Below are 27,133 nucleotides of genomic sequence, written 5' to 3'. Positions count from 1 at the left end.
TAACACAATTTATTTATTTTCTCATAACTAATGAAGTTTCCCCACATAAGGAAAATTTTCAATATATTGAAAACATTTGTAGATACAACATGAAGCTAAAGAGAATGCTTTATTAATTTATAATGCACCACACATAATGAATGTTTGTTTAACAAAGACTGTATGAACTTCAGACATTAATCAAAAGTGAATGCTGCATGATTTGTATAATTAACTAGAAAGTCATATTCCAAGTGATAAATACCATGAACAACAAAATGAAATGAGCTAATATTAACCCTATGCGTTCATTAATAATGAAAGTTCTTGACAGTCCACAACACAATTAATACACTTAATTGAAGGGTCACATTTCCCAAAGATTCATAATTAGAGTTGCAATGTTCCATTCATCAGAGATTCAAACTAACAAACAGCCCATTCTAGGCTCTCTTCAAAATTGAGCGGCTGACCTCTGTCCATTAGGCTCATGTTCTGCTTGCGGAAGCAAGAGAAAAAAATATCTTGATGTGCAGCCAAATACTGTCATTCTTACTCAAGAAAGGACCCCTTGACTTTAATGGAAGTTTTGCCTGAGTGAGGATGTTACAATCTGGTCATCGGTCATGATGCTCTGGGATTTACTCAGGGAGCCAATAAAGTATGGTGTGTAAGCCCTTGTAGAGCATTAAACATACGGATGTTGAAAAGAGGACTAAAAAGGAACAACAGAGCAGGTTATGAAAGAGCCCTGCATAACCAGGAAATATAAACTAGAACTAATATCAGGAACAAGGTTAAAGGAAATTAAAAAATTAACCAAGATGCTTCTTCAAAGATTTTATACTTTTGTTCCTCAAAAGCAGAAAAAGCTGCTCTAATTCCATTCATTATATGGAGACTGACTGACTGTAATCAAGTTTGGGGTGTAGGTACTAGCAAACACTTGGAGTTACAAGATTTTGGCTGCCCCATCGTCCTGCCCCAAGGTAGCAAATCACAGGGAGGACTAATCTTCCCCTCAAGTGGTTGGACTAGAAGAGTAGGAAGCTAACCATTTGACACCACTAACTAATTTGATATAGAACAATAAATAGCTAAATAAAAACAAATTATGTTCACTACTGAAGTGGACTAGATTTAAAGAGGTGACAGTAGGTGAAAATGTTCATAACCCATCACCAGTCCTCAGACACAACTTAATCTCTTTTCTTTACATTTCTGTAAAAGAGCTAGCCTGTGATTTTTCACTATATTCATTCACAGCACAGGGTCTATTAATTTAATGTATTTTCTTTTATTGAAATTATCTTCAATTCACTACATCCAGAGGAAAGATTTTGATAGTTCAGGTCCCAATCCCACAAACACTTAGGCACATGCTAAACTTTATACACATGCGTAGTTCCATTGTAGTCTCAGTCACAAGTGTGTTTGCAGGATCAAAACCTCAGAATGTAGCAAGTACCATATGAGTGAGGCATGTAAGCTTTTCTTACAGCTTTTTCTTAAATGTATTAATTGTATTGCAAATAATTTTGGTGAACAATTCTTGATAAGATACTCACACTCAAGCTATTCTTTGCAGGTATTCAGTATTCAAAGTTGAACCAGCTGGTTATGAACCATGATATAGGCTTCCAGTACATTTATGTTCCCTAAATAAATGAATGTAACTCTTAGAATCAGGTTTCTGGTGCTATTATTGGTACCTACAAATTTAAAATTCACTCTCCACAAATATTCTTCAATATTTGTTTAAAATTTGCTGTTTCTATTAACATTTCCAACAGTAAACTCATTCACTAGAATATTTGTGGAAAGTGAACATAAAACAAGCAAGCACACAGCCAAAGCAAATGTGTTTTAAAATTGGAACAAATATTGGTGGAAAATTTGTTGCTGTAGTCACCTAGCTCTAGTTTTTTATTATATATATAGCATGTGCATATAGATGTGCATATGTGTGGATGTACTGCACATATTTTTCATGTGTTAGATGAATAAAAATTATCGTATCAATATCTTCAGAATACAGGTAGAAATCTGAGTAAATGACATCCTTACTACACTGAATTTTATGTTTTGTTTTTATTTCCTTTACTTGCCTTTCAGTGTAAACAGTAGTTGTTGTTATAAGAGGTCAGTTTTATATGTCCATGTACCACTGAACTGTTTAAGTTTAAAATGACACTACTGTTTAAGACCCCATAATTTTCAGAACGTTTGATTTACTACTCTGGCACTCAATAAGCCTCATTTCATACCTCCAAGAATGAACTAGTCAAAGTGTTAAATAAACATGAAGCATAAGGCTTGTTTTTTTTCCAAAAGTGCAAGCACTGTGTTACTCTAATGATTAAATATTGTTTAAACATACAACTGAGCGACTAGTTGCACAGTTGATTCTTTCCCTGTGCTTCATTTTATGTATTAATTATTTTGTGTTCAGACAAAGACTTTAATTAGAAATCATAAAGAGTTTGTGAAGAGTGAAGTTGTAACGGTTTCATCTGCATTAAACTGACTGCAGATGGATACATTTCTGAAGGAGTTGCCGCTAGGAAAACCTTAACTGATCCTGAATCTATGAAGCATTTAAAGGAATGGATCCTGCAACGTGCTTTAGGTCTTCCACTGCCATTCAGAGACCATCATTTTGTTATGTGTATATACAGTGCCTAGCACAATGGGGCCTTGATCCCTGATTGGGGCCCGGAGGTGCTATTCCAAAGCAAATAATAAATAATAATAATAATAATGATTATGTGAGCTGAAGGTATTTAGGTCAGCAAGTTGCAGTATATAGAGTCCTAAATAAATATAGTTTAATATAATATTTTGTAGATAGTAAGTGACAGCAAAATATAGAAAAGGTGACTTTAGTTTCAAAAAAGGGGAAAATAAAATAAAGGTTTGTTCATATAAATGATTTTGATGTGAAAAAATCAAATCAGTTTAAATTATCTGACACTCAGCTGTTGAAAATCTATATGCAATTTAATACATTCAGCATTATTTTTGTTGCTTTTTTAAAAATTCAGTATATTCAGAATAACATTATCGGTGCTGTGTAGTTCCTCACTATGTGCTCATGGAAAAGAAATATTTATATCTCACTGAATATAAGTATCCTTTTTTAAAAGATAAAGAAAAATTAAGGGCACAAATAAATACATATAGCCTAAGTAAACAAATAATTTAGCTAAGTCCATTATATATATACAATTTTTAAATGCACCTTTAGTTATTCTAATGACATTACAAAAACTTTTGTATCTAATGTAAAATACATCATTAAATTCATGGAAAGGTCTGTGCCATAGCAACAATCTCTCACAAATATTAGCATAATCAGCTATATCAAAATCCCTAGGGGGGAAAGGGCCATATGATGCCTTCAATGAAATCCATACCCTAATGAAAGAACCTTTTGTTGTGTTGCTTTTTGTTGTTGTTTTTCAAAACATTATGCTTTTAAGTGAAAGTGCTCTCCATTGCCATGTGGGAGATTTAAGTGTGGATCCTGGTCATGATCTCTCACTCTCTGAACCAGCAATGTTGGGAATGCCAGAAAGGCTTTGGCTACCATGTGACACCCTGGTGGGGCATGGGGGTGAGGGGTGGAAGGTGTAAATCAATTGCGGAGAATAGGAAGATTCATGGAGACTGCAGCAAGAACAGAGGAGACACTAGAAGAAGAAAAAATACAACTAAAAATCATAATAAGAGGTGTTTTGGTTTTATGCTATGTAAATATTCCAAATTAAAAGTGGAAGTCCATTTAAGGAAGTCCTCAGTGTGGTTTCTCTAGACTTTCACTGCATGGGTCTGATACAAAATCCATTCAAGTCAGTGGAAGTCTTTTCAGTGACTGCAATGAGCTCTGAATCAGGGCCTATATTGTGTGTATAAAATCACCATATTATAGGGAGCATAGTAGTACAACCTATTATTAAGATTCTCTGTCACTTCCCATTAGAAGACTCTGTTTTCAGTTGCTTATAATTTTGCCAAATTGTAACTGTTTTGTCTGAAATTTTCTATGCCAGGTGCATGCCTACAACTGGGAACAAATTTATGGAAAAATACATTGTTCTGAACATGTTAAAAATTCTGGGAACCTTCTCTTTGAACAGCTCTAACATCCCCATGCTTTGGAGTTGGGACATGAAATTTCATAGAGGGAAAAGGGTGGCCTCTGTGTCCAGTTGTGCATTTTATGGTCACTATAAAGATGTGGCCAAATATGGTCAAGTTATAAAGCTTTAAAAAATCATAGTTCACGCATATTCAGGAAGACTTCTTTGATTTTAGTAGCTGAATTACCCAAAGATTCTGGGCACATTGGCATGCTCCAGATCACAGCTCTGCAGAACTTCCCTTGTGATTGCAGCTCAGGGCTGCTGAAGGCCTTGCTTGATCCAGTCATCTGAACTCAGAGCAGGGAGCCTGTCTTTGCTGTTCTCCCACTTATCCCCCTACTGTACCCAGGCTGTATGGAGGAGGAAGCTTCCTAATTTGTATGCAGACAGGACAATAGCTGGACGTGGGGGTTGGGGGGCCAGCACAGATCAAGATAAGAAGCCTAGAGTGGGAAGACAGGAGATGGAGGCTGGCAGGGTGGGAAAGGAAAACTGGTACTGGGAATTGGAGGGGGGGGGACTTGGACTGTCTGGACCAGGAGACTAGGACTGGGATCCAGAGAGGGGTACTGCTACTATTTGGATAAGGAGACTGGGACAGGAACCCAGGGAAGGAAACAGGGATGTGGACTGTGAGCCAGTAGTCGGTGAGGAACTGAGACTGGATGAGGAGCTCCGGGCGGGAGACTGAGATTGGAAGCTAGTTGGGGTGAGAAATGTTAGTGGGGTATGATGGGAGGCTGGAGTGGAGGAACGAGAGACCAGATGAGGATCCTGTAGTACAGTGGAATGAGACTGGCTGACCAAGAAGACTGAGACTGGGACAAGAAGCCTGGAGGAGTGGCGACTGGGACTGGCTAGGTGAAAAGAAGGTGACTGAGACAAAGACAGGTTGGAGGGAACAGAGCAGAAGTTTCATGCTTGGCTGGAAGAGTCAGAAGAGTCAGTGCCCTTTAGAGCTCATTTCCCGTCCCCCACCTCAACCCCCAGACAGTGGAATGGAACCTAAGAGTCCTGAGTCGGACCATTCCTCTGCTGTGAGCAAATCTCTGCAAAACCCACTGGTAGTGTCCCATCCCCCTCTAGTAGTAGTCCACAGAGGATGATAACTTACTCCATCAGTTCAAGTGGGAGAGGTCTGTGGGTCAATTTAAAGCTTCCATTCCTGCTGATGACCCATGTGGGTCAATATGATGCCACATGATGGAACTTCTGTTTTTTCAGTTGGTTTTTTAAAAACCTAGGAAATTATTTCCCCCCCACCCACAAAAAAAATTGCTAAAAGAATAAGCTTGGGAAGTCAAGCACTCAAAAGTTAGGAAATGCCAGAATTAAGATTGCCTGTGCATCTTTGATTCAGCCCTATTGAATTAATTTTGACGGACTTTATGGGCCCAAATAGTCAAAGGTGTTAATTTTGCCCTGTCACTGTCCAACATTACACAGTTTTAAATAAAGTTCTGGGTTTGGTATACAGAGACCTCAACCTGTTTAGTACCATGGCAAAAATACTATAAAAACGCCTTTTTAACCTTATTAAATATACATAAAAAGAAGGTTAAACAATTAAAGCATTTGAAGTGTGAAAGATTACATAAGGCTTTTATTTTAACCATGCCCCTTGCTCCTACTTCCTTTAGCTGTGGAGAGTGTGACAATTTTTTCTATAATATTAACAATGACAATAACTGTCCTTGTGAAAAAGAGAAAACATTAGCTGGGATAGACTGCACTTGTTGTTGCTGTTGTTGTTAAAGTCCAATCCCAGTTCCTAGAACACAAAACAGGACAAATGTATACAAAAAGGGAAAGAAGAGAAAAGCAAATATAAAAAATGATGCTTCTGTCTCTAGTGTTGACTTTCACTTACAGTCTCACTTCTGCAAAAACATAGGCATAGCACAAGCTCTTATCAGCTATTCCAAGACCCAGCAAACTTGTACCAGTCAGGCCGTTTAGGGCAATGCTTGTAGCTGTCTTTTCAATCTCAGGCTCACAACTGTATTGCAAAAGATGCAGTCTCAGCTGGCTATGTCACACTCATATTAAGTAAAAGGCAAAAGGAGAGGGATAGGAAATAGAAGAAATGAGATAGAAAAGAAAAGCACACAAAGTGGGAGGTGACAAAGTCTCATGTCCCAGATGGTGTTCAGGAGTCAGCCAGAGTTGGTGGAGAGAGTGATGACGTGTATGCCTGTCTGGTCGGGACATTCCTCAGGATAAGGAAGATGAAGGCCCAGTGGTGTTAGAGTGGATCCTGGGATCCCAGGAAATGATGTGGGTAGTAGCCACAATGGTGAAGTTCACTCATTCCTGTTGTCCCACTCCCATCTTTTAGTCAGCCAGTGTTCGCTTCCCGATTTCCCCCCAAAAGTCTTTTCTTTGAAGAACACCAAAAGGGAGCCATAGGCAGAATAGGCTGTCCTCTCATTAAGTTGTCAACCAGTTAGGCCTAATTTCTGACACACTGATTTTGGTGTATTGATTTACATACCCACACTTCTCTTATCAGGTATGATCTTAACACACTTCTTGAGATATATCAATAGGCTTTTTAGTTTATACTAATTCAGTCTGCCTATCTTTTGCACCTTTTCCCATCAACATTTGTTATAGATTATTATGACATTTTATGAACTTTCACTTACTTTTCACAATTGAGATCAGCATTATGGTAAATTTGTAGGCCCGATTATTATAAACAGCCCCTTATCCATATGCATTGTGATATCATCTTTAACTACATGATCATGATGGTTTTTCTACAGGCCCCCTGCCCGATTCAGTACATGGATGGACCTGCTACATGCAGTGAAGGAGATTGTTGTCTGTAAGATCTCTGCTTCATTTTTTGCAGAAATTGGAAGGTGTGAAGAGAATGAAGCAGGGGACTCCAGGAACAAAAAGGATGGTTTCCTGGTTAAGGCAGCTGAATACTCCCCTGGAAAATTGGATTCTATCCCTGCCTCTGCCATTAAGTGCTTATTTGATGCTAATCAAGTCGCTTAAACCAAACTTTTCATGTGTAGTCACTAATTGTGTGTTCCTCATTTTCTGGGTGCCTGACTTGAGACCCTGGAGTCTGATTTGAAGAAGTGCTGAGAACTCACAGCTGCAATTCAAATCATTGGAAGTTGTGCTTTCAACATATCAAGTGCTGCTTTAATGCTAAGTATCTGAAACATCAGCTGTTAGGCATCTCAGATTGAACACTCAAAATCAGTGGATACTTTTTACCATAGTTTCTTACAGTATGTCTACACTGCAATTAAAAACCTATGGCTGGCATGTGCCAGTTGATTCAGGCTCTTGGGGTTCAGGCTAAGGGGCTGTTTAATTGCGGTGTAGATGTTTGGGCTCGAGCTGCAGCCCAGTCTCTGTGACCCTCCCATCTCACAGGGTCCTAGAGCCCAGGCTCCAGCCCAAGACCAAACATCCACCACAATTACACAGCCCCTTAGCCCAAGCCCTGCAAGCCTGAGTCAGCTGGTGTGGGCCAGCCAAGGGTGTCTAATTGCAGTGTAGACATACCCTGCATGCCTCAGTTTTCCAGCTGTAAAATAGGGCAATACCACTCCACATCTCACAGGGGATGTTGTGAAAATAACATGTTTGTAAAGCACTTAGATAATGCAGTGATAAGCGCCACAGAAAAACCTATGAGGAAATTAATAATTCTTTCTTCAGAATAGGGTTTGCATAGTAAATAAGGCCTGGGGTCACACACTGAACAATAAGGATAAGACAAAATATTGAATAGCTGCTCATTAAGTGAGCACTGTCCATTCTGTGCACTGAATGAGGCAGGGATCCAGTGGAAAAATAGTATGTGATTATGTAATTAAGGACTGCATCATAATGCAGGCACCCAAGAGAGCCAGAGGAAGGTTGCACAGAAAACCTCCTGCACAAAACCCATGTAAAGAGGGCTTTGCAACAGGGAACCATGAAGGTACAAAAGGAGGCCACAGTCTACACCTAGGCTTCAGTTGATACTGCAACCTACAGGCAGGATTAGTTACTATGACCCTCTGCACAGCACCCATTTGGGAGTTTGGCCCAGTGGAATCATGCTCTGACCATTACCCATGGCCCACTATTCCCTTGGTCCTGGCCTGTACTCCCGCGAGGAGAACTGCCCTCAATGCTACTCTGTGGCAAGCCAGTGATTTAAAATCCCTGCACCCAGTGCAAGGAACAGAACAGGGGACCAGGACTATAACTTCTGTTTCATTTCCAACCTTGGGTGCCTGAGGATGGAGGAAAGGCAGAATGTGGCCCTAAGTCTAACTTTTGAGTGGATAGCTCCTGTAAGTTATATCAAATATGCACAGCCTATATTGTAATGGCTCAAAACCATACATGTGAATATTATAGACTGTACCAAAATGTGCTATGATACCTAGGCACAGTAGAATGGATTAAGGATGGACTGCCACTCTTATTTCTAATTTTTCTGTCTTTGCTGTTTTAAATCAGATCATTAATATTATTTGAATGTACAGTTTTTTTCTGTGGTTTAATATAGCTATACCTTTTGCAACCAGCCACATATTCCAGCTCTGACACATCTGAAGATAAAAGATCTACAGGGAAATGTAGAATCAAGAGCCATAAGACACTGGGTTACAGTTCATGAGAATTTGCAATTTAAGTATATGATGACTGAGAAAGAGATGTAGATGCATTGTGAAATATATCTTTTAGCTGATACAGCTACAAGTAGGTTAATTAAGTCACCAACATTCTGCAGAAAAGAGGGTAAAACACAGTTATCAAGTGAACTCTTCTCAAGGGTTACACAATTTGTTCCCTAACTGTAAAAAAATGTAGAGCTCTCCACCACAGTTACCTAATACACTGTGTTATACAATGGCTATGCTAACAACACGCATTATGACACAAATAAAAAAGTCCTCCTTTAATTCAATTAAGTCTTGAATGTCTAGATCAAATTTCCAAAGCTCTTATGATAATTATCACTGGAGGTTTTCTTATTCTGTCTTCAAGGAAGTGTGACCTATGTATCTTGTGAGTTATACAAGTGAACTGATAACTGCTCAATTCTGCAAGGTACTGAGTGTTGTTAAATTCCCATTAAAGTCAATGGTAGCTAAGTTAACTCAGCTCCTTATAGGAGATAATCAGCACCTTACAGGATTGGGCCCTGTCGTATGGGTTATGTGACAGGGAGGAACGACTCTCCGCCCCCTGGTGGGTGGAGCCAGGCAAGCTATGCCCCGACCAGAAGCAGAGGGGTGGGACAGGAAGTTTAAAAGACAGGCCCTGCAGCTCAGTTGTGCAAGAGCCAGAGAAGAAAGCAGATGTCTGCCTGCCTGCAACACTGAGGACCCAGAAGAGGTGATGGGACCGCCAACCGACCAGGACCCAGAGGAGCTACTAGGACTGCCACTGGCCATGTACCCCAGGGAGATGAAGGAATCCTAGGAGATGGAGGTACACACAGAAGCAGCCCAGGGACACCAGACAATAGTTTGGTTGTGTTGCCAGAGTTCAGATCAGCATGTTTCAGTGGGATCCCTGAACTTTTCATCCACAGATCTCAGTGTGCTTTACAAACAAGGTAAGTATCATTATCATGACCCAGTGGTAGAACCACATGCCATCGTTAGGGACCTGCTCTTGGACCTGATGAAGTAGGGTGGGCCTGGGCCACAGCAACCCCACCCTGGGGTGGCCATTTACCCACCTTAGGCCAAGATGCCTGTGTTTACCTGCTGTCTGCCTGAGCCAGGAAACCAGGCAATAGACTGCTGATTGCTCTGCCCTGCACAGCCAGCCAGAACCCTGAGACCACTAATTCTCCATTGAGCCTTACATTTATAGACATGCAGCAGTGAGGGGGCTTGGCCTCCCTCCAAGACTGATGGGGAGGGATGGCCACAGGACCCTACACACCCTAAAATCCTCCAAATTATGAAAATTAGCATATGTAAATTCTGCTGTTGTGGAAGCAGTGGAGATGCATAAGTGATTTGTAGATTATAAAATCATAAGGAAGGATTGTGATCATCTAGTCTGATCTCCAGTATAGCACAGGCTATAGGACAGAAAAGGGTGCAGTTAAACAGGATGAATTCAGACCAGTAAGCAAGTTATGCATTGTCTCCAGTGAATTGTAAGTTACTGCAGTAACACACCCAAATATAAGGTAGTTCTCCCAGAAAAAGTTGAAGCATCTCCAAAATACGTAAGGGAATACTCATACACATGTTCTGGAATTGTTCCTCATTGTTGGAAAAGTATTGGAGGGAAGTGTTAAGTGCCATGTCTGATACTATGAAAATACCACTACACTATGTCCTAAACTTGGTACTCTTGATGTAACAAAAGACACTGCCCCAGATAAATATCAGAACAGATTTGTTAATGCTCTGTTACTGGCAGCTAAAAACCTGATCACTCTAGACTGGAAGTTTGAACTACTGCCAATAACAAATGGATGGCTCAGCTTAAGGAATTACAGCCAATGGGTAAGGGTGAAAGTGCTATACAAATACAGAAATAAACTAAAAGAGTTGGAGAAAGCATTAACTTTGTTGCATGCTTTCCACAAAACACAGGCAGGTTGGCAGCAGACAAGAAAGAAGCTCCTAATAATTTAAACATTGCTCTCTGCCGCCTTCCCGCTCTCTTTGGAGTAGCACATGCCCCAGTGGCATGGGGAGGTGCAGAGTCAGTTCTTTCCTGAGCACAGGGATGCAACTTTGCCTAGCTATTTATTCCGGCTGCGCAAGAGAGTGGGAGAAGGCTCTTTATACCCTCCCCACACTATTGTGCTCCAGTATAAGGACCAGACCCAAAGCTGAGTCTGAATCAAAACTCAACAGTTGAGCACACATGAACTTTGGGAAAGTTTGAGTCCGAATCCAAACTGTAAAGGAGTCGTCAATCTCAAATAATGGAAAATATTCAGGGCCAGATTTTGGGAGTTGATTTTTTTCCCCCTTCACATCACTCCAGCAGGATCCTCAGTGCCTCCCATAGTTCATTCTACAGGGGGAGCCTATCCACCATGTCACCTCACGGCTCTGGAGAATGGTACACCGGGGAGGAAGGCATAGCTCTTTGGGGAAAGCTTGCAGCGCAGAAGGGGTTAGTAGCGAGCTGGCAAGGAAGGGGCAGGCAGTGTGCACGATCATGAGAGCCAGCCACAATCAGGCCCCATAAATAGATTTTCCTAATAAAAACATATATAAAATAAAACAACACAGCTTTAAATCACATTGCAGCCACATACCCATGTCTAAATACAGCTCTTCTGTTTCACTCTCTCCCCACCACTGGCACTGAAATCATTTAAGAGCAGATGGCAAAAAACAAAACAAAACCTGACAAAAGCACACAAATCTCAAAGGCCAGGCTCTAGCCCAAACAGCCATGTACAAGCACTAAAGCCCCCATACCAATCTCCTATGTATGGCACATAACACTGAAAAAATTCTGCTATATTACAACCACAGTAGGGTGTATTTTGAGATATCCTGGATATCATCGCCACATACCTGCAATTAGCTGAGACTTAAAGATAAGAATGTCTATTTTTTTAAAAAATTGTGATAATGCCAATGTGTTTTTGCCACCTCAGTCTAACAATAAGTAACTTGTAAGTGGGGAAACTGCCTAAGGGATTGATTTATCTGAATCTATGACAGCAAACATTTGAAACTTCGTATCCCTTTTCTTCTTTCACAGGAGGACATAATTTGGCCATTGAGGGTATTATCATAATTGTTTAGATTTAATGGCTTTTTGGGAAGCTCAAGTTTTTTGTTGCTGTTGAACAATTCACTTTGGATGCACTGAGGTCTTTCCAAGACACTACAAGATTTTTAAAAAGGTCTTTGAAGATTTATGTACAGAAATACTTCTGATTTTGCCCTGAATGTTCTCCTCGGTTGTATCAGTTTATTATTATTTTAGGAAATCCATTATATAATATACATATTTTAAACAGCACCATAATAATTATCACTCATTAACAGCTTGCTGGCAATCACAACAGAAAGGCCAAGGATTGAATGAGCAGGGAGAAGGAACTCACTTCTCACGCACAGTGGTCTGCTCCAGGTGATGGTTGTGGCACACTGATTGGGAAGCAAGGCCTCTACCCGTACTATACTGATTTAGTGAAAAATTGAGGATTTTGCTCTCCTCCAGTGCTGTCAGGCAGGCCACCTTCATGATCAGTAAGTTTACAGATGCACAAAAGTAGGATTTTTAAATAGTATTTATACACAGTAGCCACTTGTCAAATTAAATATCTTATCTGGTTTGATTTTTTTTTAATTTCAGTCACTAAACTGCCTCAAAAAAATCTCAGAAGAGAATAGACAACATTATCTAATAAACAGTTTTTTAACAAAACAGTCCTTTAAAAATTGAGATATTTTGTAACATGGATGCAAATAGGGCATCTGAAACTGGTAGCTCTCTCTTTTTAAGCACTCAGAAATAAAGAAGCCCAGATATGTATTGGAAAATCTGAATAAATTTTTATGCTGGGTAGAGAACTTGCATGGTACATTTAAGCAATGACTATATTGTTATGACTGTTATATAATTCTGTGATTAGGTGATCAGTACCCACAGCTGACCAAGTTAATGATCTGTACTGGACAGGGAGACTGAAGCCAGGCCAGCAACACCTGCAGGTGATATGAAACCTAGTGAGAAGGCCCTCCAGGTGGAAAGAATAAAAAGAGAGGAACAGGCTTCAGAGTTGCTGTCCTGTCAGAAGGAAAGGAGTACTTGTGGCACCTTAGAGACTAACAAATTTATTTGAGCATAAGAATGCATCCGATGAAGTGAGCTGTAGCTCACGAAAGCTTATGCTCAAATAAATTTGTTAGTCTCTAAGGTGCCACAAGTACTCCTTTTCTTTTTGCGAATATAGACAACACGGCTGCTACTCTGAAACCTGTCCTGTCAGAGAGATCTTGAGTCTGAGGCATAGAGGACTTGAGGGTTAGGCTGAACAGGTTAACCCTGTTCTAGGAACCCTAGGAGCAACTACACCTCAGGAGGAGGCTTTGGCTGGTCTTAGCATACTGTGAACACAAAATAAACCACTTAAAGGAAAACCACTAAAACTTTAGTTTTGTTTTCAGCAATGTTTTCCAACCAGTTCTTTATTAAAGCCAAACCTTAAGAAAGGGGTAAGAGGGAGGCAGGTGGATTGTGTCTTGGAGGAAATGGGAAAGCCACATGCGTACTAACCTCTTAAATACTGAATAACTCCTAACTGTAGAGGTGCCAATTTATATTGCCAGATATACAGAGACTTCATATTTTGTATTATTATTTCAGGAAAATACTTAAATGACCTAGAGAAGTTACACTGAAGGCTCAAGGGCTGATTTGCCACTCCATTACACAGGAGTGTAATCAGTAGAAAAACACTAGTATAACCCTGATATAACAGAATGGAGAATCAGGCCCTATTATCTTAGAAAATGAATTACATCTATCAGGTAATTATTTGTACACAGCAGGTTATTAATCTTTGCACATTGAATATTAACAATTCCAAGACAAGACAGTTAAAATGTACATTACTCTATCACTGTAAATTTAGCAACAAGAATTAAAGACACAGTAAGGAGGACTATTTTATACAGTGAGTCTGGAACAGGAAAATCAAGACTACTAACTGTATTTAGAGGAGACTCGAAAGAGGAAAAAAGTTTCCTAGTGAACATAAAGATATGAATTTGATAATTACTTGGAACCCAATTAATATCAGAATGGCTGCCATTATTCTCAGAGGATAGCCATTTCATCTATTGTGCAGGTATACTCTCCAGCAGAAGATCATACTGATGAAAGACTGAAAGAATTTCAATGACACCTTGAGGGATCTTATGAATAAAATATCAGAAATGGACATCTTTTTTGTCTATGAAGATTTTAATATCAGATTTGAAATAGGTCTATGGTACAGCAAGAACATTGAGATGATAAGATTTATTCTGTCTCTAGCTAGACAGGCAGGTCATAGCCAAATCAAGCTTTTTGATAATGATGGAACCTTTTTGTATAGACTCAAGTTCTCCTAGTCTTTAACAAGACAGTCCCTCTAGTTAGAATAATACATAAACATAGCAACTACACATTAGTAAACCAACACAAGTCTCTCAGGCACAAAGCCACTCCCAACACCTGGAAAGCTGAAAGTTTAACATCACCAGGCTTTAATAAAATAAATATTTTATTAAATATTTAATAAATTTCCTATTGTTCCACATGTTAAGATATGAACAATACAATAAAGAATAAAGAAATGGAAAAACTATTTACTTATATCTACACAAAAAATAACAACCTTGTTCTCAAGAAAAGGAAGCAGCAGACAGTTGTTTAAAGGAATAAATTTATGATACATATTCCCAAGTCAATATTTAAACATATTACAGAATGGGCTTAGGGATTTTCTTCTTCGTTTTATCAGCTAGGTCTCAGCAGTGCATTGGAGCAAGTTGGTAAAATCATGGTGTGACATCACCAGAAATGCCCAAAGGCTTTGGAAATCAGCTTTCACAGCTACACTCGTGTAAGTCTTTTCCATCTCCTAATTCTGCACTTGTAGGATAGAAGAGGGGAAATGTTGATGGGGTGGAAAGGGGAGTCAGTGGAGTGATATAAGGAGATGGTATAAGGCATGTCAGCTTGCAAGTGATGAAGGAGACAGCTTTAGTTACCATATTTTGAATGAGCTGGAAAGGAGCAGTGGCACAAGTGCAGCAAACAGAGTTGTAAACAGGGGAGTTTGAGTGGGAATTCTGTTGAAGGAGATGGGAGGAACAAGTCCCTGGTCTTTCAGGGCAATGAGTGAGGTTTTTGTGAGTGTTATGTGGGGTTTTTTTTCTGTTTTTGCAGGGTGGAGGATCCTTAACAGGAATTTAGGTGGGAAGACTATGACAGTTACAGAGGTAACAGTGGTAGTGACCAAAGCCATGGAAGAGACAATGAAGATGAACGGATGTGGAAGCTGCAGGATGTACGTGATCCTGGAGTGGGTACCTGAAAAGAGCTTCATTTGTATGAAGTGCCACTTGATAGAGCTGATGGAAGAGAAGATCTGAGGCTTGGAGATGCAGGTGGAAACTATGGTTGAGTTTTGAAGGGGGTTTGAGCAGATGATGGTGCAAAGGCAAGAGGGGGCTGAATAGAAAGGTCAAGACGTGCAGATATATGCTGGACTGAAGAACTTGGAGGGAAGACTGCTGGGTGAGGAAAGTGGGAAGTGGAAGCATGTGACTACAAGAACCAAGCAGAGGAAAAGACCAGCTAGTGAAGCTGAATTAGAACCCAGGAACTGGTTTGCTGAGTGGGAAAATGAAGAAGGAGCATAGCAGGCTGTAACTGAAGGAGGGAGGGCAAGGAAGAAGAGAAGAGCAGCTAGTCCTGTAAGAAGAGGAGAAAGCCAATGGAGATATGCAGAGTTCAGAGCCCCAGGAGGATACAGGATGACTTGCAGAAGATTGCAAGAGAGAATAAAAGACAAGAGGACTTGCAGCCAGAAAGAACAGGAGGAAGTCTGGAGAATCACACCATCACCAGGAAAAGGCAGGTCTACGTGACTGGGGACTCCCTACTAAGAAGAATAAACAGGTCTGTCACTAGAGCTGATCTACAGAACAGAAAGGTATGCCGTCTTCCAGGAGCTAAGATACAGGATGTGGACCTGAGGCTGAAGAGGATCCTAATGTGAGCATGTGGGAACAAATGATACTGCTAGATTCTTGCTGGAACATATCAAGGGAGACTATGCCCGGCTGGGGAAGATGCTTAAAGAAATGGAGGCTCAGGTGATCTTCAGTGGGTTTCTACCTCTCCATATGGGAGGAGAATGAAGGCGAGACAAGATTATGATGATCAACAGATGGCTCAGAATGTGGTGCTATAAGGAGGGTTTGGGGATGTCTGACCACTTGAAGTCATTCATGGACAGAGGACTGTTCTCATGGATGGACTCCACCTGAATAGGGAGGGAAATAGACTTCTGAGATGGCGGTTGACACAACTAGGAACTCAAGGGAGATGGCTGGGAGATGCTCATGTCATCTCCAGATCTGATTCTAACAGTGAGTGGGAAGAAAAATCAAGTAAGATAGGATACAGCAACAGAGAAAGGAACAGCGGTGGGTAGGAGAATGGACATTAAGAGGAAAGATAGTGCCCATACCAATGAAGCTAACAGTCAGGTAGGCGATACTGGCAATAGAATGACTGTACCCAATCAGGTGAGCCAGACACAACTAAAATGTTGGTACACCAGTGGAAGGAGCCTGGGTAACAAAATGGAGGAACTAGAACTAGTGGTGCAGGAAGTGAAACCAGATAGTATAGGGATAACAGAAACATGGTGGAAAAGTAGTCATGACTGAAGTACAGGTATCAAAGGGTATGTGCTGTTCAGAAAAGACAGAAATAAAGGTAAAAATGGTGGAGTAGCATTGTATATTAATGAAGAAGTAGACAGTAAAGAAAGTAGAAGTGATGCAATGGAAAAGATAGAGTCTGTTTGCAACAAAATCATTTTGGGGAAGAAAGCTACAAGAGGTTCCCCTGTTATAGTGCTTGGGGTGTGTTACAGACCACCAGGATCCGATCTGGATATGGATAGAAACCTCTTTGAAGTTTTTAATGAAATAAATACTACTGGGAATTGTGTGATTATGGGAGACTTTAACTTCCCAGATATAGATTGGAAGACAAGTGCTAATAATAACAGTAGGGCCCAGATTTTCCTGTATATGATAGCTGACAGATTTCTTCACCAAATACTTGCTGAATCATCAAGAGGTGATGCCATTTTAGATTTGGTACTGGTAAGTAGTGAGGACCTCATAGAAGAACTGGTTGTACAGGACAACCTTGGTTCGAGTGATCATGAGTTAATTCAGTTTAAACTAAATGGAAGGATAAACAAAAATAGATCTACAACAAGGGTCCTCGATTTCAAAAAGCTTACGTTAATAAATTAAGGGAATTAGTTAGGGTAGTGGACTGGACTGAAGAACTCAAGGATGTGAAGCCTGCATCAGAAGCAAGGGGAAAATAATCATCGGGAAGGGTTGCAGATCAAGCTGGATGAGCAAGCATCTCAGACAGGTGATTAAAAGAAAGCAGAAAGCCCACAAGGAATGGAAAATGGGGTGGATCAGCAAGTAAAGCTACCTCTTGGAGGTCAGAAAGTGCAAGGATAAAGTGAGAACTGCCAAACAGCAAGCACAGTTGGACTTTACAAAGGGAATTAAAACCAATAGTAAAAGGTTCTATAGCCATATAAATAAGAAGAAAAGAAGAGGTGGGACCACTAAGTACTGAGAATAGGGTGGAGATTAAAGATTATCTAGGTATGGCCCAACACCTAAACAAATACTTTGCCAAAGTTTTTAATGAGGCTAATGAAGAGCTTGGGGTAGTGGCAGGGTGACTAATGGCAACAAGTATATGGAGGTAGAAATTACCACATCTGAGGTGGAAGTCAATCTCCTTCTTTGAGAAGATATCTGATTTTTTTAGAGAAAGGAAATGCAGTAGGTCTAATCTACATGGATTTCCATAAGGCATTTGATACAGTTCCACATGGAAAATTATTAGTTAAATTGGAGAAGATGGGGATTAAAATGAGAACTGAAAGGTGGATAAGGAACTGGTTAAAGGGGCAACAACAACGGGTCATACTGAAAAGTGAAATGTCAGACAGAAGGGAGGCTACTAATGGAGTTCCTCAGGGATTGGTCTTGGGACCTATCTTATTTCACATTTTTATTACTGATGTTGCCACAAAAAGTGAGTGTGCACTAAAAAAATTTGTGGATGACACCAAGTTGGGAGGTACTGCCAATACAGATGAGGACCGGAATATCGTACAAGAAGATCTGGATGACCTTGTAAACTGGAGTTACAGAAATGGGATGAAATTTAATAGTGCAAAATGCAAGATCATACATTTAAGGGCCAACAAGAAGAATTTTTTCTATAAGCTGGGGATTTATCAATTGGAGGCAACAGAGGAGGAGAAAGACCTGCGTGTATTGGTTGATCACAGGATGACTATGACCTGTCAATGTCATGTAGTCATGAAAAAGGCAAATGCAGTCCTAGGATGCATCAGGCAAGGTATTTCCAGTAAAGAGAGGGAAGTGTTAGTAGCATTATACAAGGCACTAGTGCAGGGGTGGGCAAACTATGGTCCAGGGGCCACATCCGGCCCTTCAGATGTTTTAATCCGGCCCCCAAGCTCCTGCCGGGGAATGGAGTTGGGGTCTTGCTCCACACAGCTCCTATGCGTAGGGACAGCCAGGGGGCTCCACACGCTTCCCCCACCCCAAGCACCACCCCGCAGCTCCCATTGGCCAGCAAATGGGGCCAATGGGAGCTGCAGGGGTGGTGCCTGCAGATGGGGCAGTGTGCAGAGCCGCCTGGCCGTGCTTCCATGTAGGAACTGGAGGGGGGACATGCCGCTGCTTCCGGGAGCTGCTAGAGGTAAGCACCGCCCAGACCCTGCACTCCTGACCCCCTGTTGTGTCCCAACCCCCTGCCCTGATCCCCCTCCCACCCTCTGAACCCCTTGGTCCCACCCTTCTTCACCCCAGAGCCCTCACCCCAACCCCCTGTCCCAGTCTGGAGCCTCCTCCTGCACCCTGAACTCCTCATTTCTGGCCCCACCCCAGAGCCCACACCCCAACCCCCAATTTCATGAGCATTCATGGCCCACCATACAATTTCCATACCCAGATGTGGCCCTCGGGCCAAGAAGTTTGCCCACCCCTGCACTAGTGAGACCTCATCTGGAATACTGTGTGTAATTCTGGTCTCCCATGTTTAAGAAAGATTAATTCAAACTGGAACAGGTGCAGAGAAGGGCTACTAGGATGATCCGAGGAATGAACAACCTACCTTATGAGAAGAGACACAAAGACCTTGGCTTATTTAGCCCAATCAAAAGGAGGGTGAGGGGAGATATAATTGTTCTCTCTAAATACATCAGAGAGATAAATACGAGGGAGAGAGAGGAGTTATTTAAGGTTAGGGGTTAATTTCAGGAGTGAGTGAGGTTCTGTGCCCTGCAATGTCCAGGAAGTCAGACTAGATACGATGGTCCCTTCTGAACTTAAAATCTATGAGTATGTGACAAGGGATATTTGCATCAGAGAGGCCAGAAAGGAAAAGGCTGTAATAACCAAGATGGGTTATGATGAACGTGTGGACAAGCATTCTGTCTGCCTGGATAAAGATGGAATTTCAATATGTTGTGGAAGAAGAAATGGCAGGATTTGATTAAATGACCTGAATCACACCACTAGCTCAAGGGAGAGGAAAATTTGAAGACTGAAGTGCCTTTGGTTTGTGATGTGTAGTGGTAACATGCAGTAAATTCAGAGATACCACACAAGCTACATCATATGAAATCATGTGACACTGAAAACATTTTGTCCCATTGAACAAAATTGAGATATTTTCCTATAAATCTCACAAAAATATATAATTCCTATGATACTTGTGAAATTACTGTGGTTGTCACCACTTTATGTAGAAGATTTAGTGCATATGGTAGAGAAAACAGTGGGTAACACAAAGAGCACTGGAATTTCTGCAGAAGTTTCTGAGTATTGGATTGACATGGTGCAGAATACAACGATGCAAAAACTACAACACTGTGAAAGGGGGTGATTTAAGAGAGTGATTTGGAAGCAAGCACAGTTTGTACAACTGCTGCCAATGCTCTTTGATGTCACCATAGAAAACGTGTGGCAGGAACCTTGGATGATGGCAAGGCAAGGCATAGCTGTGCAAGGATGTCACTGACAGAGATGAAGAGAGAAGCAGAAAACTGGAAGCGCTAGAAGTCAGCGGTGTGATGCACAGTTACCCCCACAACCATTCAAAAAGAAGATAGAAAAAGGGAAATGGTCTGCCTGTTGTCATTATGGCTTATTGCTTTTAATTTTCTTTTCATGGATAAGATCACCTTTTCTTGATTCATTTAACTATACTGCTACAATCCCAGGTACTTAGTAATGTATTGTGCCTCCCTCCCACTTATTCCTCTAGTGAGAAGGCTCTTTAAGACATTATGCTGCACAGTAACATGCTACTGGGACTCGCAACATTTCAAATGTATATGTTTGCCTGCTAATCTGCATCTAGTCAGTTTATGTTATGTAAGCTGTTTAGGTTCAAGGGTGTTTTAGTAGCATAGCTTATTGGGGACTACATTTTCTCCAGGGTACAAGCCAAGCTCTACATCAAAGCCTGATTGAGCAGAAAATATGTGCTAATGTTCACAGCAGTACTCTATTATAGTATAAGTATGCTTGTAAATATTCACTACATGTTATTATGCCATTTGAACCAAGAATATTGCAGGGTTAAAGGTCAGCCCTAATGCTCTCTCAGGAGGCAGCAGTTTTGAATATAACCAAATGGGATAATGGTCAGGAATACCCAGAGGGGGCAATGTAGCACATCGTAAAGAATTGTGCTGTGAGTTTTAAGTTTTCAGGACAACAAAGATGCCAACGGGATGGCTCATAAGCAGTCATTATTAATGGAATGACAAGGCTAATGTTAAGCAGGATGTCTTTACTATAATAAATCTTGTCCCTATGCCATTAGTAGTCCTTACAACTGCAAATAGCAGTTAGGTTGTAACCTAACATGGCAGAATTTTATCCTCTCAATCTCTAATGTATTTTATAATGCTGTTAAAGTCAGGAATAGCAACTGTTTAAGCTCACTTAATCTATGAGAAGTTTAAACACGAATTTTAAATCCAAAATCTGCTTTGATATTAGTTTCTTTTAATTAAATAGAAGATCTGTTTAGAAGTAGACCTTTTAAAACATACACTGTGCTGTATTAGAAGGTGGGAGGAACATTGTTGAATTTAAAATGTTAAACATATTCCTTCAGATATAACTCTTGAATTCCTGGGGAAAAACAGGTGCTTTTTTCATTTTAATAGAAAAACTGTTTCTTTTTATTACATCAATCTTCTGTTGTTCTAGTACTCTTATTATACCAGTCTAAAAAAGAAAATTCAAACAGTATTCTTTATATTTTAAATAAGTATTTTTATAGTTAAAGATTCTCTCTTTTAAAAAGGCTCTCTTTTTAAAACTGTGGGTCAGATTCTGATCTCAACACAGTGGTGTAAATCCAGAGTAAAGTAAATGGATTTATTACAGAAGTATAATAAACTCAGAATCTGGTCCAAAGGAATTACATTATTTTCTAAATCATTCTTCAAAATGATTTACAGAGCAAGCATACCCAGGTATGCGTATATATACAATAATAATTATAATTATAATAATAATTTTCAAAGGTTAAAAACAAATACATTACTACAGCACAGCAATAATTCACCTTAATGTATCAAGTGCAGTGAACTTAAATACAGTACATGAAATGAAACATTCAAATGGAAGCTGAATTTTAGCAAGTTGTTGAAATATTTTTTTAAACAGCTTCACTACAGGCCATCCATTCTACCTGCTTTGCTGGTTTTCTCCTGACCTTCCACTGAAATCTATAGAAATCTACGGCTCATCAGTTGTAACTAGTACACCTGGCATCATTGTAAGGTGCACTTTGCTGGACTAACCTGGTATATTTGTCAGGAGTCAACACGTTATTCTACAATATGATAATATGTTTCTGCAATCTGCCAGTCTGGGAGAGCTGATTAACTGTGGATCGAGCATTATTTTCCCTTTGAATAGAAAGCTGCCTTCATGGCTGCCTGGTCCAAAAAAATCCACAATCTAATAATCCTTGAGCAAACTAGACTCTGGAGAGACCCCAAAATGTTGAAATTGTAACTAGAGATAGCCCAAATATACAGATACAGATTATTCCCCAAGGCAGAGGATGTTCAGAGCCACAAAGCTGGCTCAGCCCAGTTGTGACATTTTAAATCCAGATCTGAATCCAAACTTCCTTAAAGTTTGGGATTATTCAGGCCTGGGATATTGGTTCATGTACATCTCTAGTTAAAATACCCTATGATTTCAGTTACAGAGATAAAATAGTCTAGTGCAACATTTTTTTTTTTATTTTGGACAAGTAACAGCAACCCCTACCCTCAAAAGTAACAAACAAACTCAAATCAAACCATACCACAGAGAAACTTTCAGTCCACTTTGAATTTTGTATGAAGAATAGTGACCTAAATAAGAGGGTTTGGTTTTCCATGACATTGCAATGAATGTCTAATTATTTTTTTAAAATTCTGAAATGTAGCCTGTTGCCTTGCCAGCTATAAACCACAACGGCAAAAAAATGTGACATGTTACTGTAAACCCAGTAAACCCATGAGTTACTGTAAACCCAGATAGTTACTAGGTCACAGTTTTAGAACTAAGAGATTTTGGTCATATTTGAGTATTCTCAGGTATGTTTTGCAGCACAAGCAATTGTGGATTCAAGTTTTTGTAGTGCAGTAGAGTAGGCTGTACTTTGGCCTACTTGTTCAGAAGATAATAATGGTACACTATTTTCCAGAGGAGAGTGAGTATTAATTCTCTATTTAATATGCTCCACCTTCATCTTTGCAAATTCATTCATACTCAGAGTGAACCTAAATGAACCTCTTGAATAAACAGAACTACATAATTGGTTAGATGTACTGACATTATCTGAGCATGGGGGTTCACAGAGACATATGCCTCAGACGAAGTGAGTACAGCTTCAACTCAATGAAAAGATTGTGTGGATAGAGTCATTCTATTGACTCTTTGTAGTCAGTATTAGCACTGTAACACAAGAAACTGATTTCTTTCAACTATAAAAACACTTTTTGAACAGGATATATAATTAACCCCTCAGCTCCTAGGATTGGGATCATTTGTTTTCTTACTATGAACAGAATGTTTGTGACACTCCAACACACTAGATATCTAACATCTTTATCAAGAGGGTACATTAACCTAAAGTTGTGTAGTTAAGAAGTAGCTCTGCTGTGCCTTAAAGCAAGTTGCATAAGACTCACATCCACCCACACACTTCCCCCTACATCATTAAAATAATATATTGAACACCATTGTGTCCAATATACTGGATAATGCCATTTACACATGACAAATCAACATTAAATATGGGAATTGTACTAATACATACAAACAGTACCCATCTCTTTTCTTACCCCAACAGCATGTGTAGGTAACACAGTCCTGGAATTAGTATCCCCCATGCCAAGTAAAAATAACCTTATGGACTGAGGACCGAATTCATCACTGCACCACTGCAGAGCTGAGCTCAGAACAGGGTCTGGGTTAGAGGGGGCTTTATTTTACCTTTGAAACTCCACTATGCTGGAGGTGTCAGGGTGGTATCGTAAAGGCTGAAGTACCCCTTCCCTTCCTAACCACCAGAACATCCTGCCTCCTATCTGCATAGACTGCCATAGAATTTCTGCCTCATCATGAAGAGACCAGGTTGATTCTCTTGCATGCCAAGGGTATTCAAATAAGGTATGCCAATATGGGCAGCACATCATTTACATTATCCATACCAGTAAGGCCTCTGAACATTATGCTTTCTGCATATCTCTCAATCTTCTAAACATAACATTTCAGATTCTTACCACTGGCCTTTGATTTTGCAAATACAGTTTGGCACCTGCAAGTGGTTGCAGCTGCACAGAATTGCAGAGTGAAATGTCTAATTATTAGGAGTGAAATGTCTAATTACCTATTATAGGTGGGAAATGAGGGTGAATGAATTACTCTGAAATGAAAATTTGACCCTAAATGTATAGCAGAGACCTCCAAAGGTAGAGCCCAGGGTCCAAATTGGTAGCAGTCACTTTTTCCCATGCTTACATACAACTGTGGTGCTACACCATTGGAAAGGATACATCTGTGGGTGCAGATTTTTTACAGCCTTACGTGGATGTCCAAAGGTGGTGTGGCACAGATGACTGCACAAGGCTAGAAGCCATAGTAGTGCTGGTGTTGCAAAGTGAAGAGTTGCCACCTTTCATGGTTTTATCACGAGTTTAATAATAATTCATGTTATTCTTAAAGTGTCAGTTTCTGGAGTCATGAGATTACATGAGACTCAATTTTCATTATAAGGATAGCAGGTAGTTACCCATATTTTAAGGTTACCTAACACTTTCCAAAAGATTCTTGCAGCCTTTTTTCAGAAGCTAGCGTAAAACCTTCATTGTTTGCAGCAGGTTTTTGATTTTGGGCAGGGAGAAAGTCCTCAGGCTAGGGAAGTGCCTTTTCCTTTTCCCATTACATACACATTCAAGTTTAGCTGAGTGATAAACTACTAAAAAATACACTTTTATTCTCTGGGGGAAGAGAACCCCAGAAAAACTGTTACAATCAGGAAAAGGATGCAGTGATTGCAGCCAGAACCAGAGTAGTGGCTGGGCAGCAAATACAAAGCATGCAGATGGGGGAGGGAGAGAGTAGAGCTGCTGAGCACTTCCGATTTTCCCACCCAAATGCAGAGCACTCTGCAGAATACAGAGTGCTTAAGAGGTCTTCTCTCTGGTGAGGTTCAACATTAAGATGTGACAAGCTCCTCATATACAAGAGTATAAATTATATGCAAAGTCTATAGTCTTTGTTCTGACAAGTGTCCAGAGGGAAAATGCTTCAGATAAAGCTGTAGCTTTCTATGTCATAAGGGTAGGGTGGGTAGCGTGAAGATTTTGTCAAAGGAGTTGAGCACAGGAGCACTAGAAATCCCAGCACTTCCTTTGTCCGCACCTTTTCCCCACTCCAATCTGTTGTCCTTATTTCATTGCCAGCCTGTCCAATCACCGGAAAGGACAGAAAACTATTTCCAGCAAGGGAGCTAAATGAAGAAATAAAGTCTTGCTATTGGGGTCTGGGATTAAGCCACAGCTGAGTACTATCCATTCATATATCAGCATCGGTATATACATGCCTCCTGGAAGAAGATTGTTCATCTGCTGAATAATGCAGGTTTGTGTAAATATTCAGGTCTGGAGGAACAGCACTAGGGCTGAGAGCCAGGAATTCCTGAAAGCTAATCTCAGCTGTGACTAACTCATTGCACGGCCTTGGCTCCGTCACACCTCTGTCCCAGTCTCTCTAGCTGTAAAATAGGGGTGGTATTTATCTACTTGACTTGAGCTGTTAGCTAACATATGTGTAGCGTTCTACAAGTATAAGGTGCTTAATATTATTTGATATGGATGCACCAAAGCAAAATTTTGACTGACTGAAAAACAATAAGAAAGACCACAGAGAACTTTTCCAAATAGCTCATCTGTTTGGCAAGTAAAGAGTAGCTTTGTGCCACAACCAAAATATAACAAGACCATGAATCAGTCATTCAAACACTAAGATCAGAAACTCATGTAGCAGTTAAACAATAATATACTGAATTCACTAATACTAATTATTGTGCCAACCAGGATTTCTACATATCAGACCAAATTCACCTAGTTCACTTATGCCAGCAGTTTGGCATGGAACTACTCATATGTGTAAACCAAGCCAGATTTAGGCCTAGAATATTATTAAAAATAGCTTAAAAAAACCATGTGACTTCATTTTCAAGAAAAACATATCATCTCACAGATAAACCTTCTAGTTTCTTCTGATGGTATGTTTTTAAAAATTACACAACAGGGCTATTATTTTAAGGCCTCTCAATGGAAGCTTTCAATCTATCTGTCTAGGTACTTATGTGGCTCTTACCGTGTTGGTCCAGTCTAGGACCAGAACCAAAATTATGGAAGCTAAAAGCATGTGTGTGTTGGGGGAATGGGAAATAAACCCACTATTACCATCATATGCTTTAGAAACAGTCATAAGCCCTGATCTTGTGTTGAGTAACATGCAGATGGACGCCTGCATTCATGTGGCACTAACTTCTGTGCAGGCTAAGGAATCTGACCACATGGAGCACATTGTAAAATCAAGGCTACGCTGAGGTGGGTTTGTGATTCTGGCAAGCCCTGTACTTTCTGCACTTAGCAACGGTACTATGAACCAAAGCATACTGAAATTAAATAAAACACACAGAGTGGTTGCAAATCTCCATTAATAACAGTTGTCCATTAAAATAATTCTATAATTCCACAATCAAAACATCCTATTTTAGTTTACTAGAGATTCATAAACTAATTCATTATTGTGATGACCCTATGTAATTAGTGAATTTAAATCCAAGTGATACAGGATAGTATGAATTTGATATTACAGCAATAATACTATAAACAAAGATAGAAGAGGGGAAATTTAAATTTTGGCTATCTTGTTGAAAGAGTTAAATCTATGTGAAATCTATTTTAATATTAGACAACAGTTCTCTTTTACTGGCAACATGCTATCTAATTATTTTGTCCATACATCTACATTAAGTGGTTTAGCTGCCATACAGTAATTTTGGGATTTCATTTTCCCAAAGTGCTGTAACATGACTGTATTCCAAATTAAGCTATATTTTAATTTACATAGGATTCCTAAACAGTGACATCAAACCAAAGAAATATGCAAATAAGGCTTAAACATCAAACACAATGAAAATCACCCGGAAATGGTATTACAGAAAAAAATCCCAGTGATATTAATTAAAATTTGGAAAATAACTCACAGTGGCAACATTCCTATTGACATCAGTGGTTCAGGATCAGTTGCTGTTTGAATTTTCTGAACTTTTTTTGGAGACCCATCACTGTAGGAAAGACAAGGGGTTGTCTATTCACTCTTGCCAAACCACCTCTCATGCAGGCACTCTTTCATATGCATAAATATTTGCAGGATCAGGGCCTCAGACTCCAATCCTACAATTTAGCACATGGACTGACTGCTATACCCATGCAGGGTCTCACTGAAGGCAATACCAGTTGTTATTTTCTCCCTGTATTCACAAGTCTATCTCAGTTTTTACTTTTTAAAAATGGCACCTGCTAGAGTTCTGACCTCGTGCCATCTGACTCTGTAATTTGTTCTCTTTCTCCTGTTGCTGTTGAGGAATTCATC

At 40.0% G+C, this 27,133-nt stretch overlaps 1 long non-coding RNA gene across 1 annotated transcript in view; it reads right to left on the bottom strand.

Moving 5' to 3' along the window:
* The window catches only part of LOC140915364 (uncharacterized), a 43,147-nt gene extending 16,361 nt beyond the window's left edge, over window positions 1–26,786 (bottom strand). Inside the window, exon 1 of the long non-coding RNA XR_012160141.1 lies at window positions 26,745–26,786. This is a non-coding gene — a long non-coding RNA (uncharacterized lncRNA). The remainder of the gene's footprint in view (window positions 1–26,744) is intronic.
* Window positions 26,787–27,133: the final 347 nt, after the last annotated feature.

Source organism: Lepidochelys kempii, chromosome 7 (genome assembly GCF_965140265.1).
Source record: "Lepidochelys kempii isolate rLepKem1 chromosome 7, rLepKem1.hap2, whole genome shotgun sequence".
NCBI lineage: Eukaryota > Metazoa > Chordata > Testudines > Cheloniidae > Lepidochelys > Lepidochelys kempii.
The sequence above is the reverse complement of the archived record's forward strand: the minus strand, read 5'-3'. Positions and strand labels throughout refer to the sequence as shown.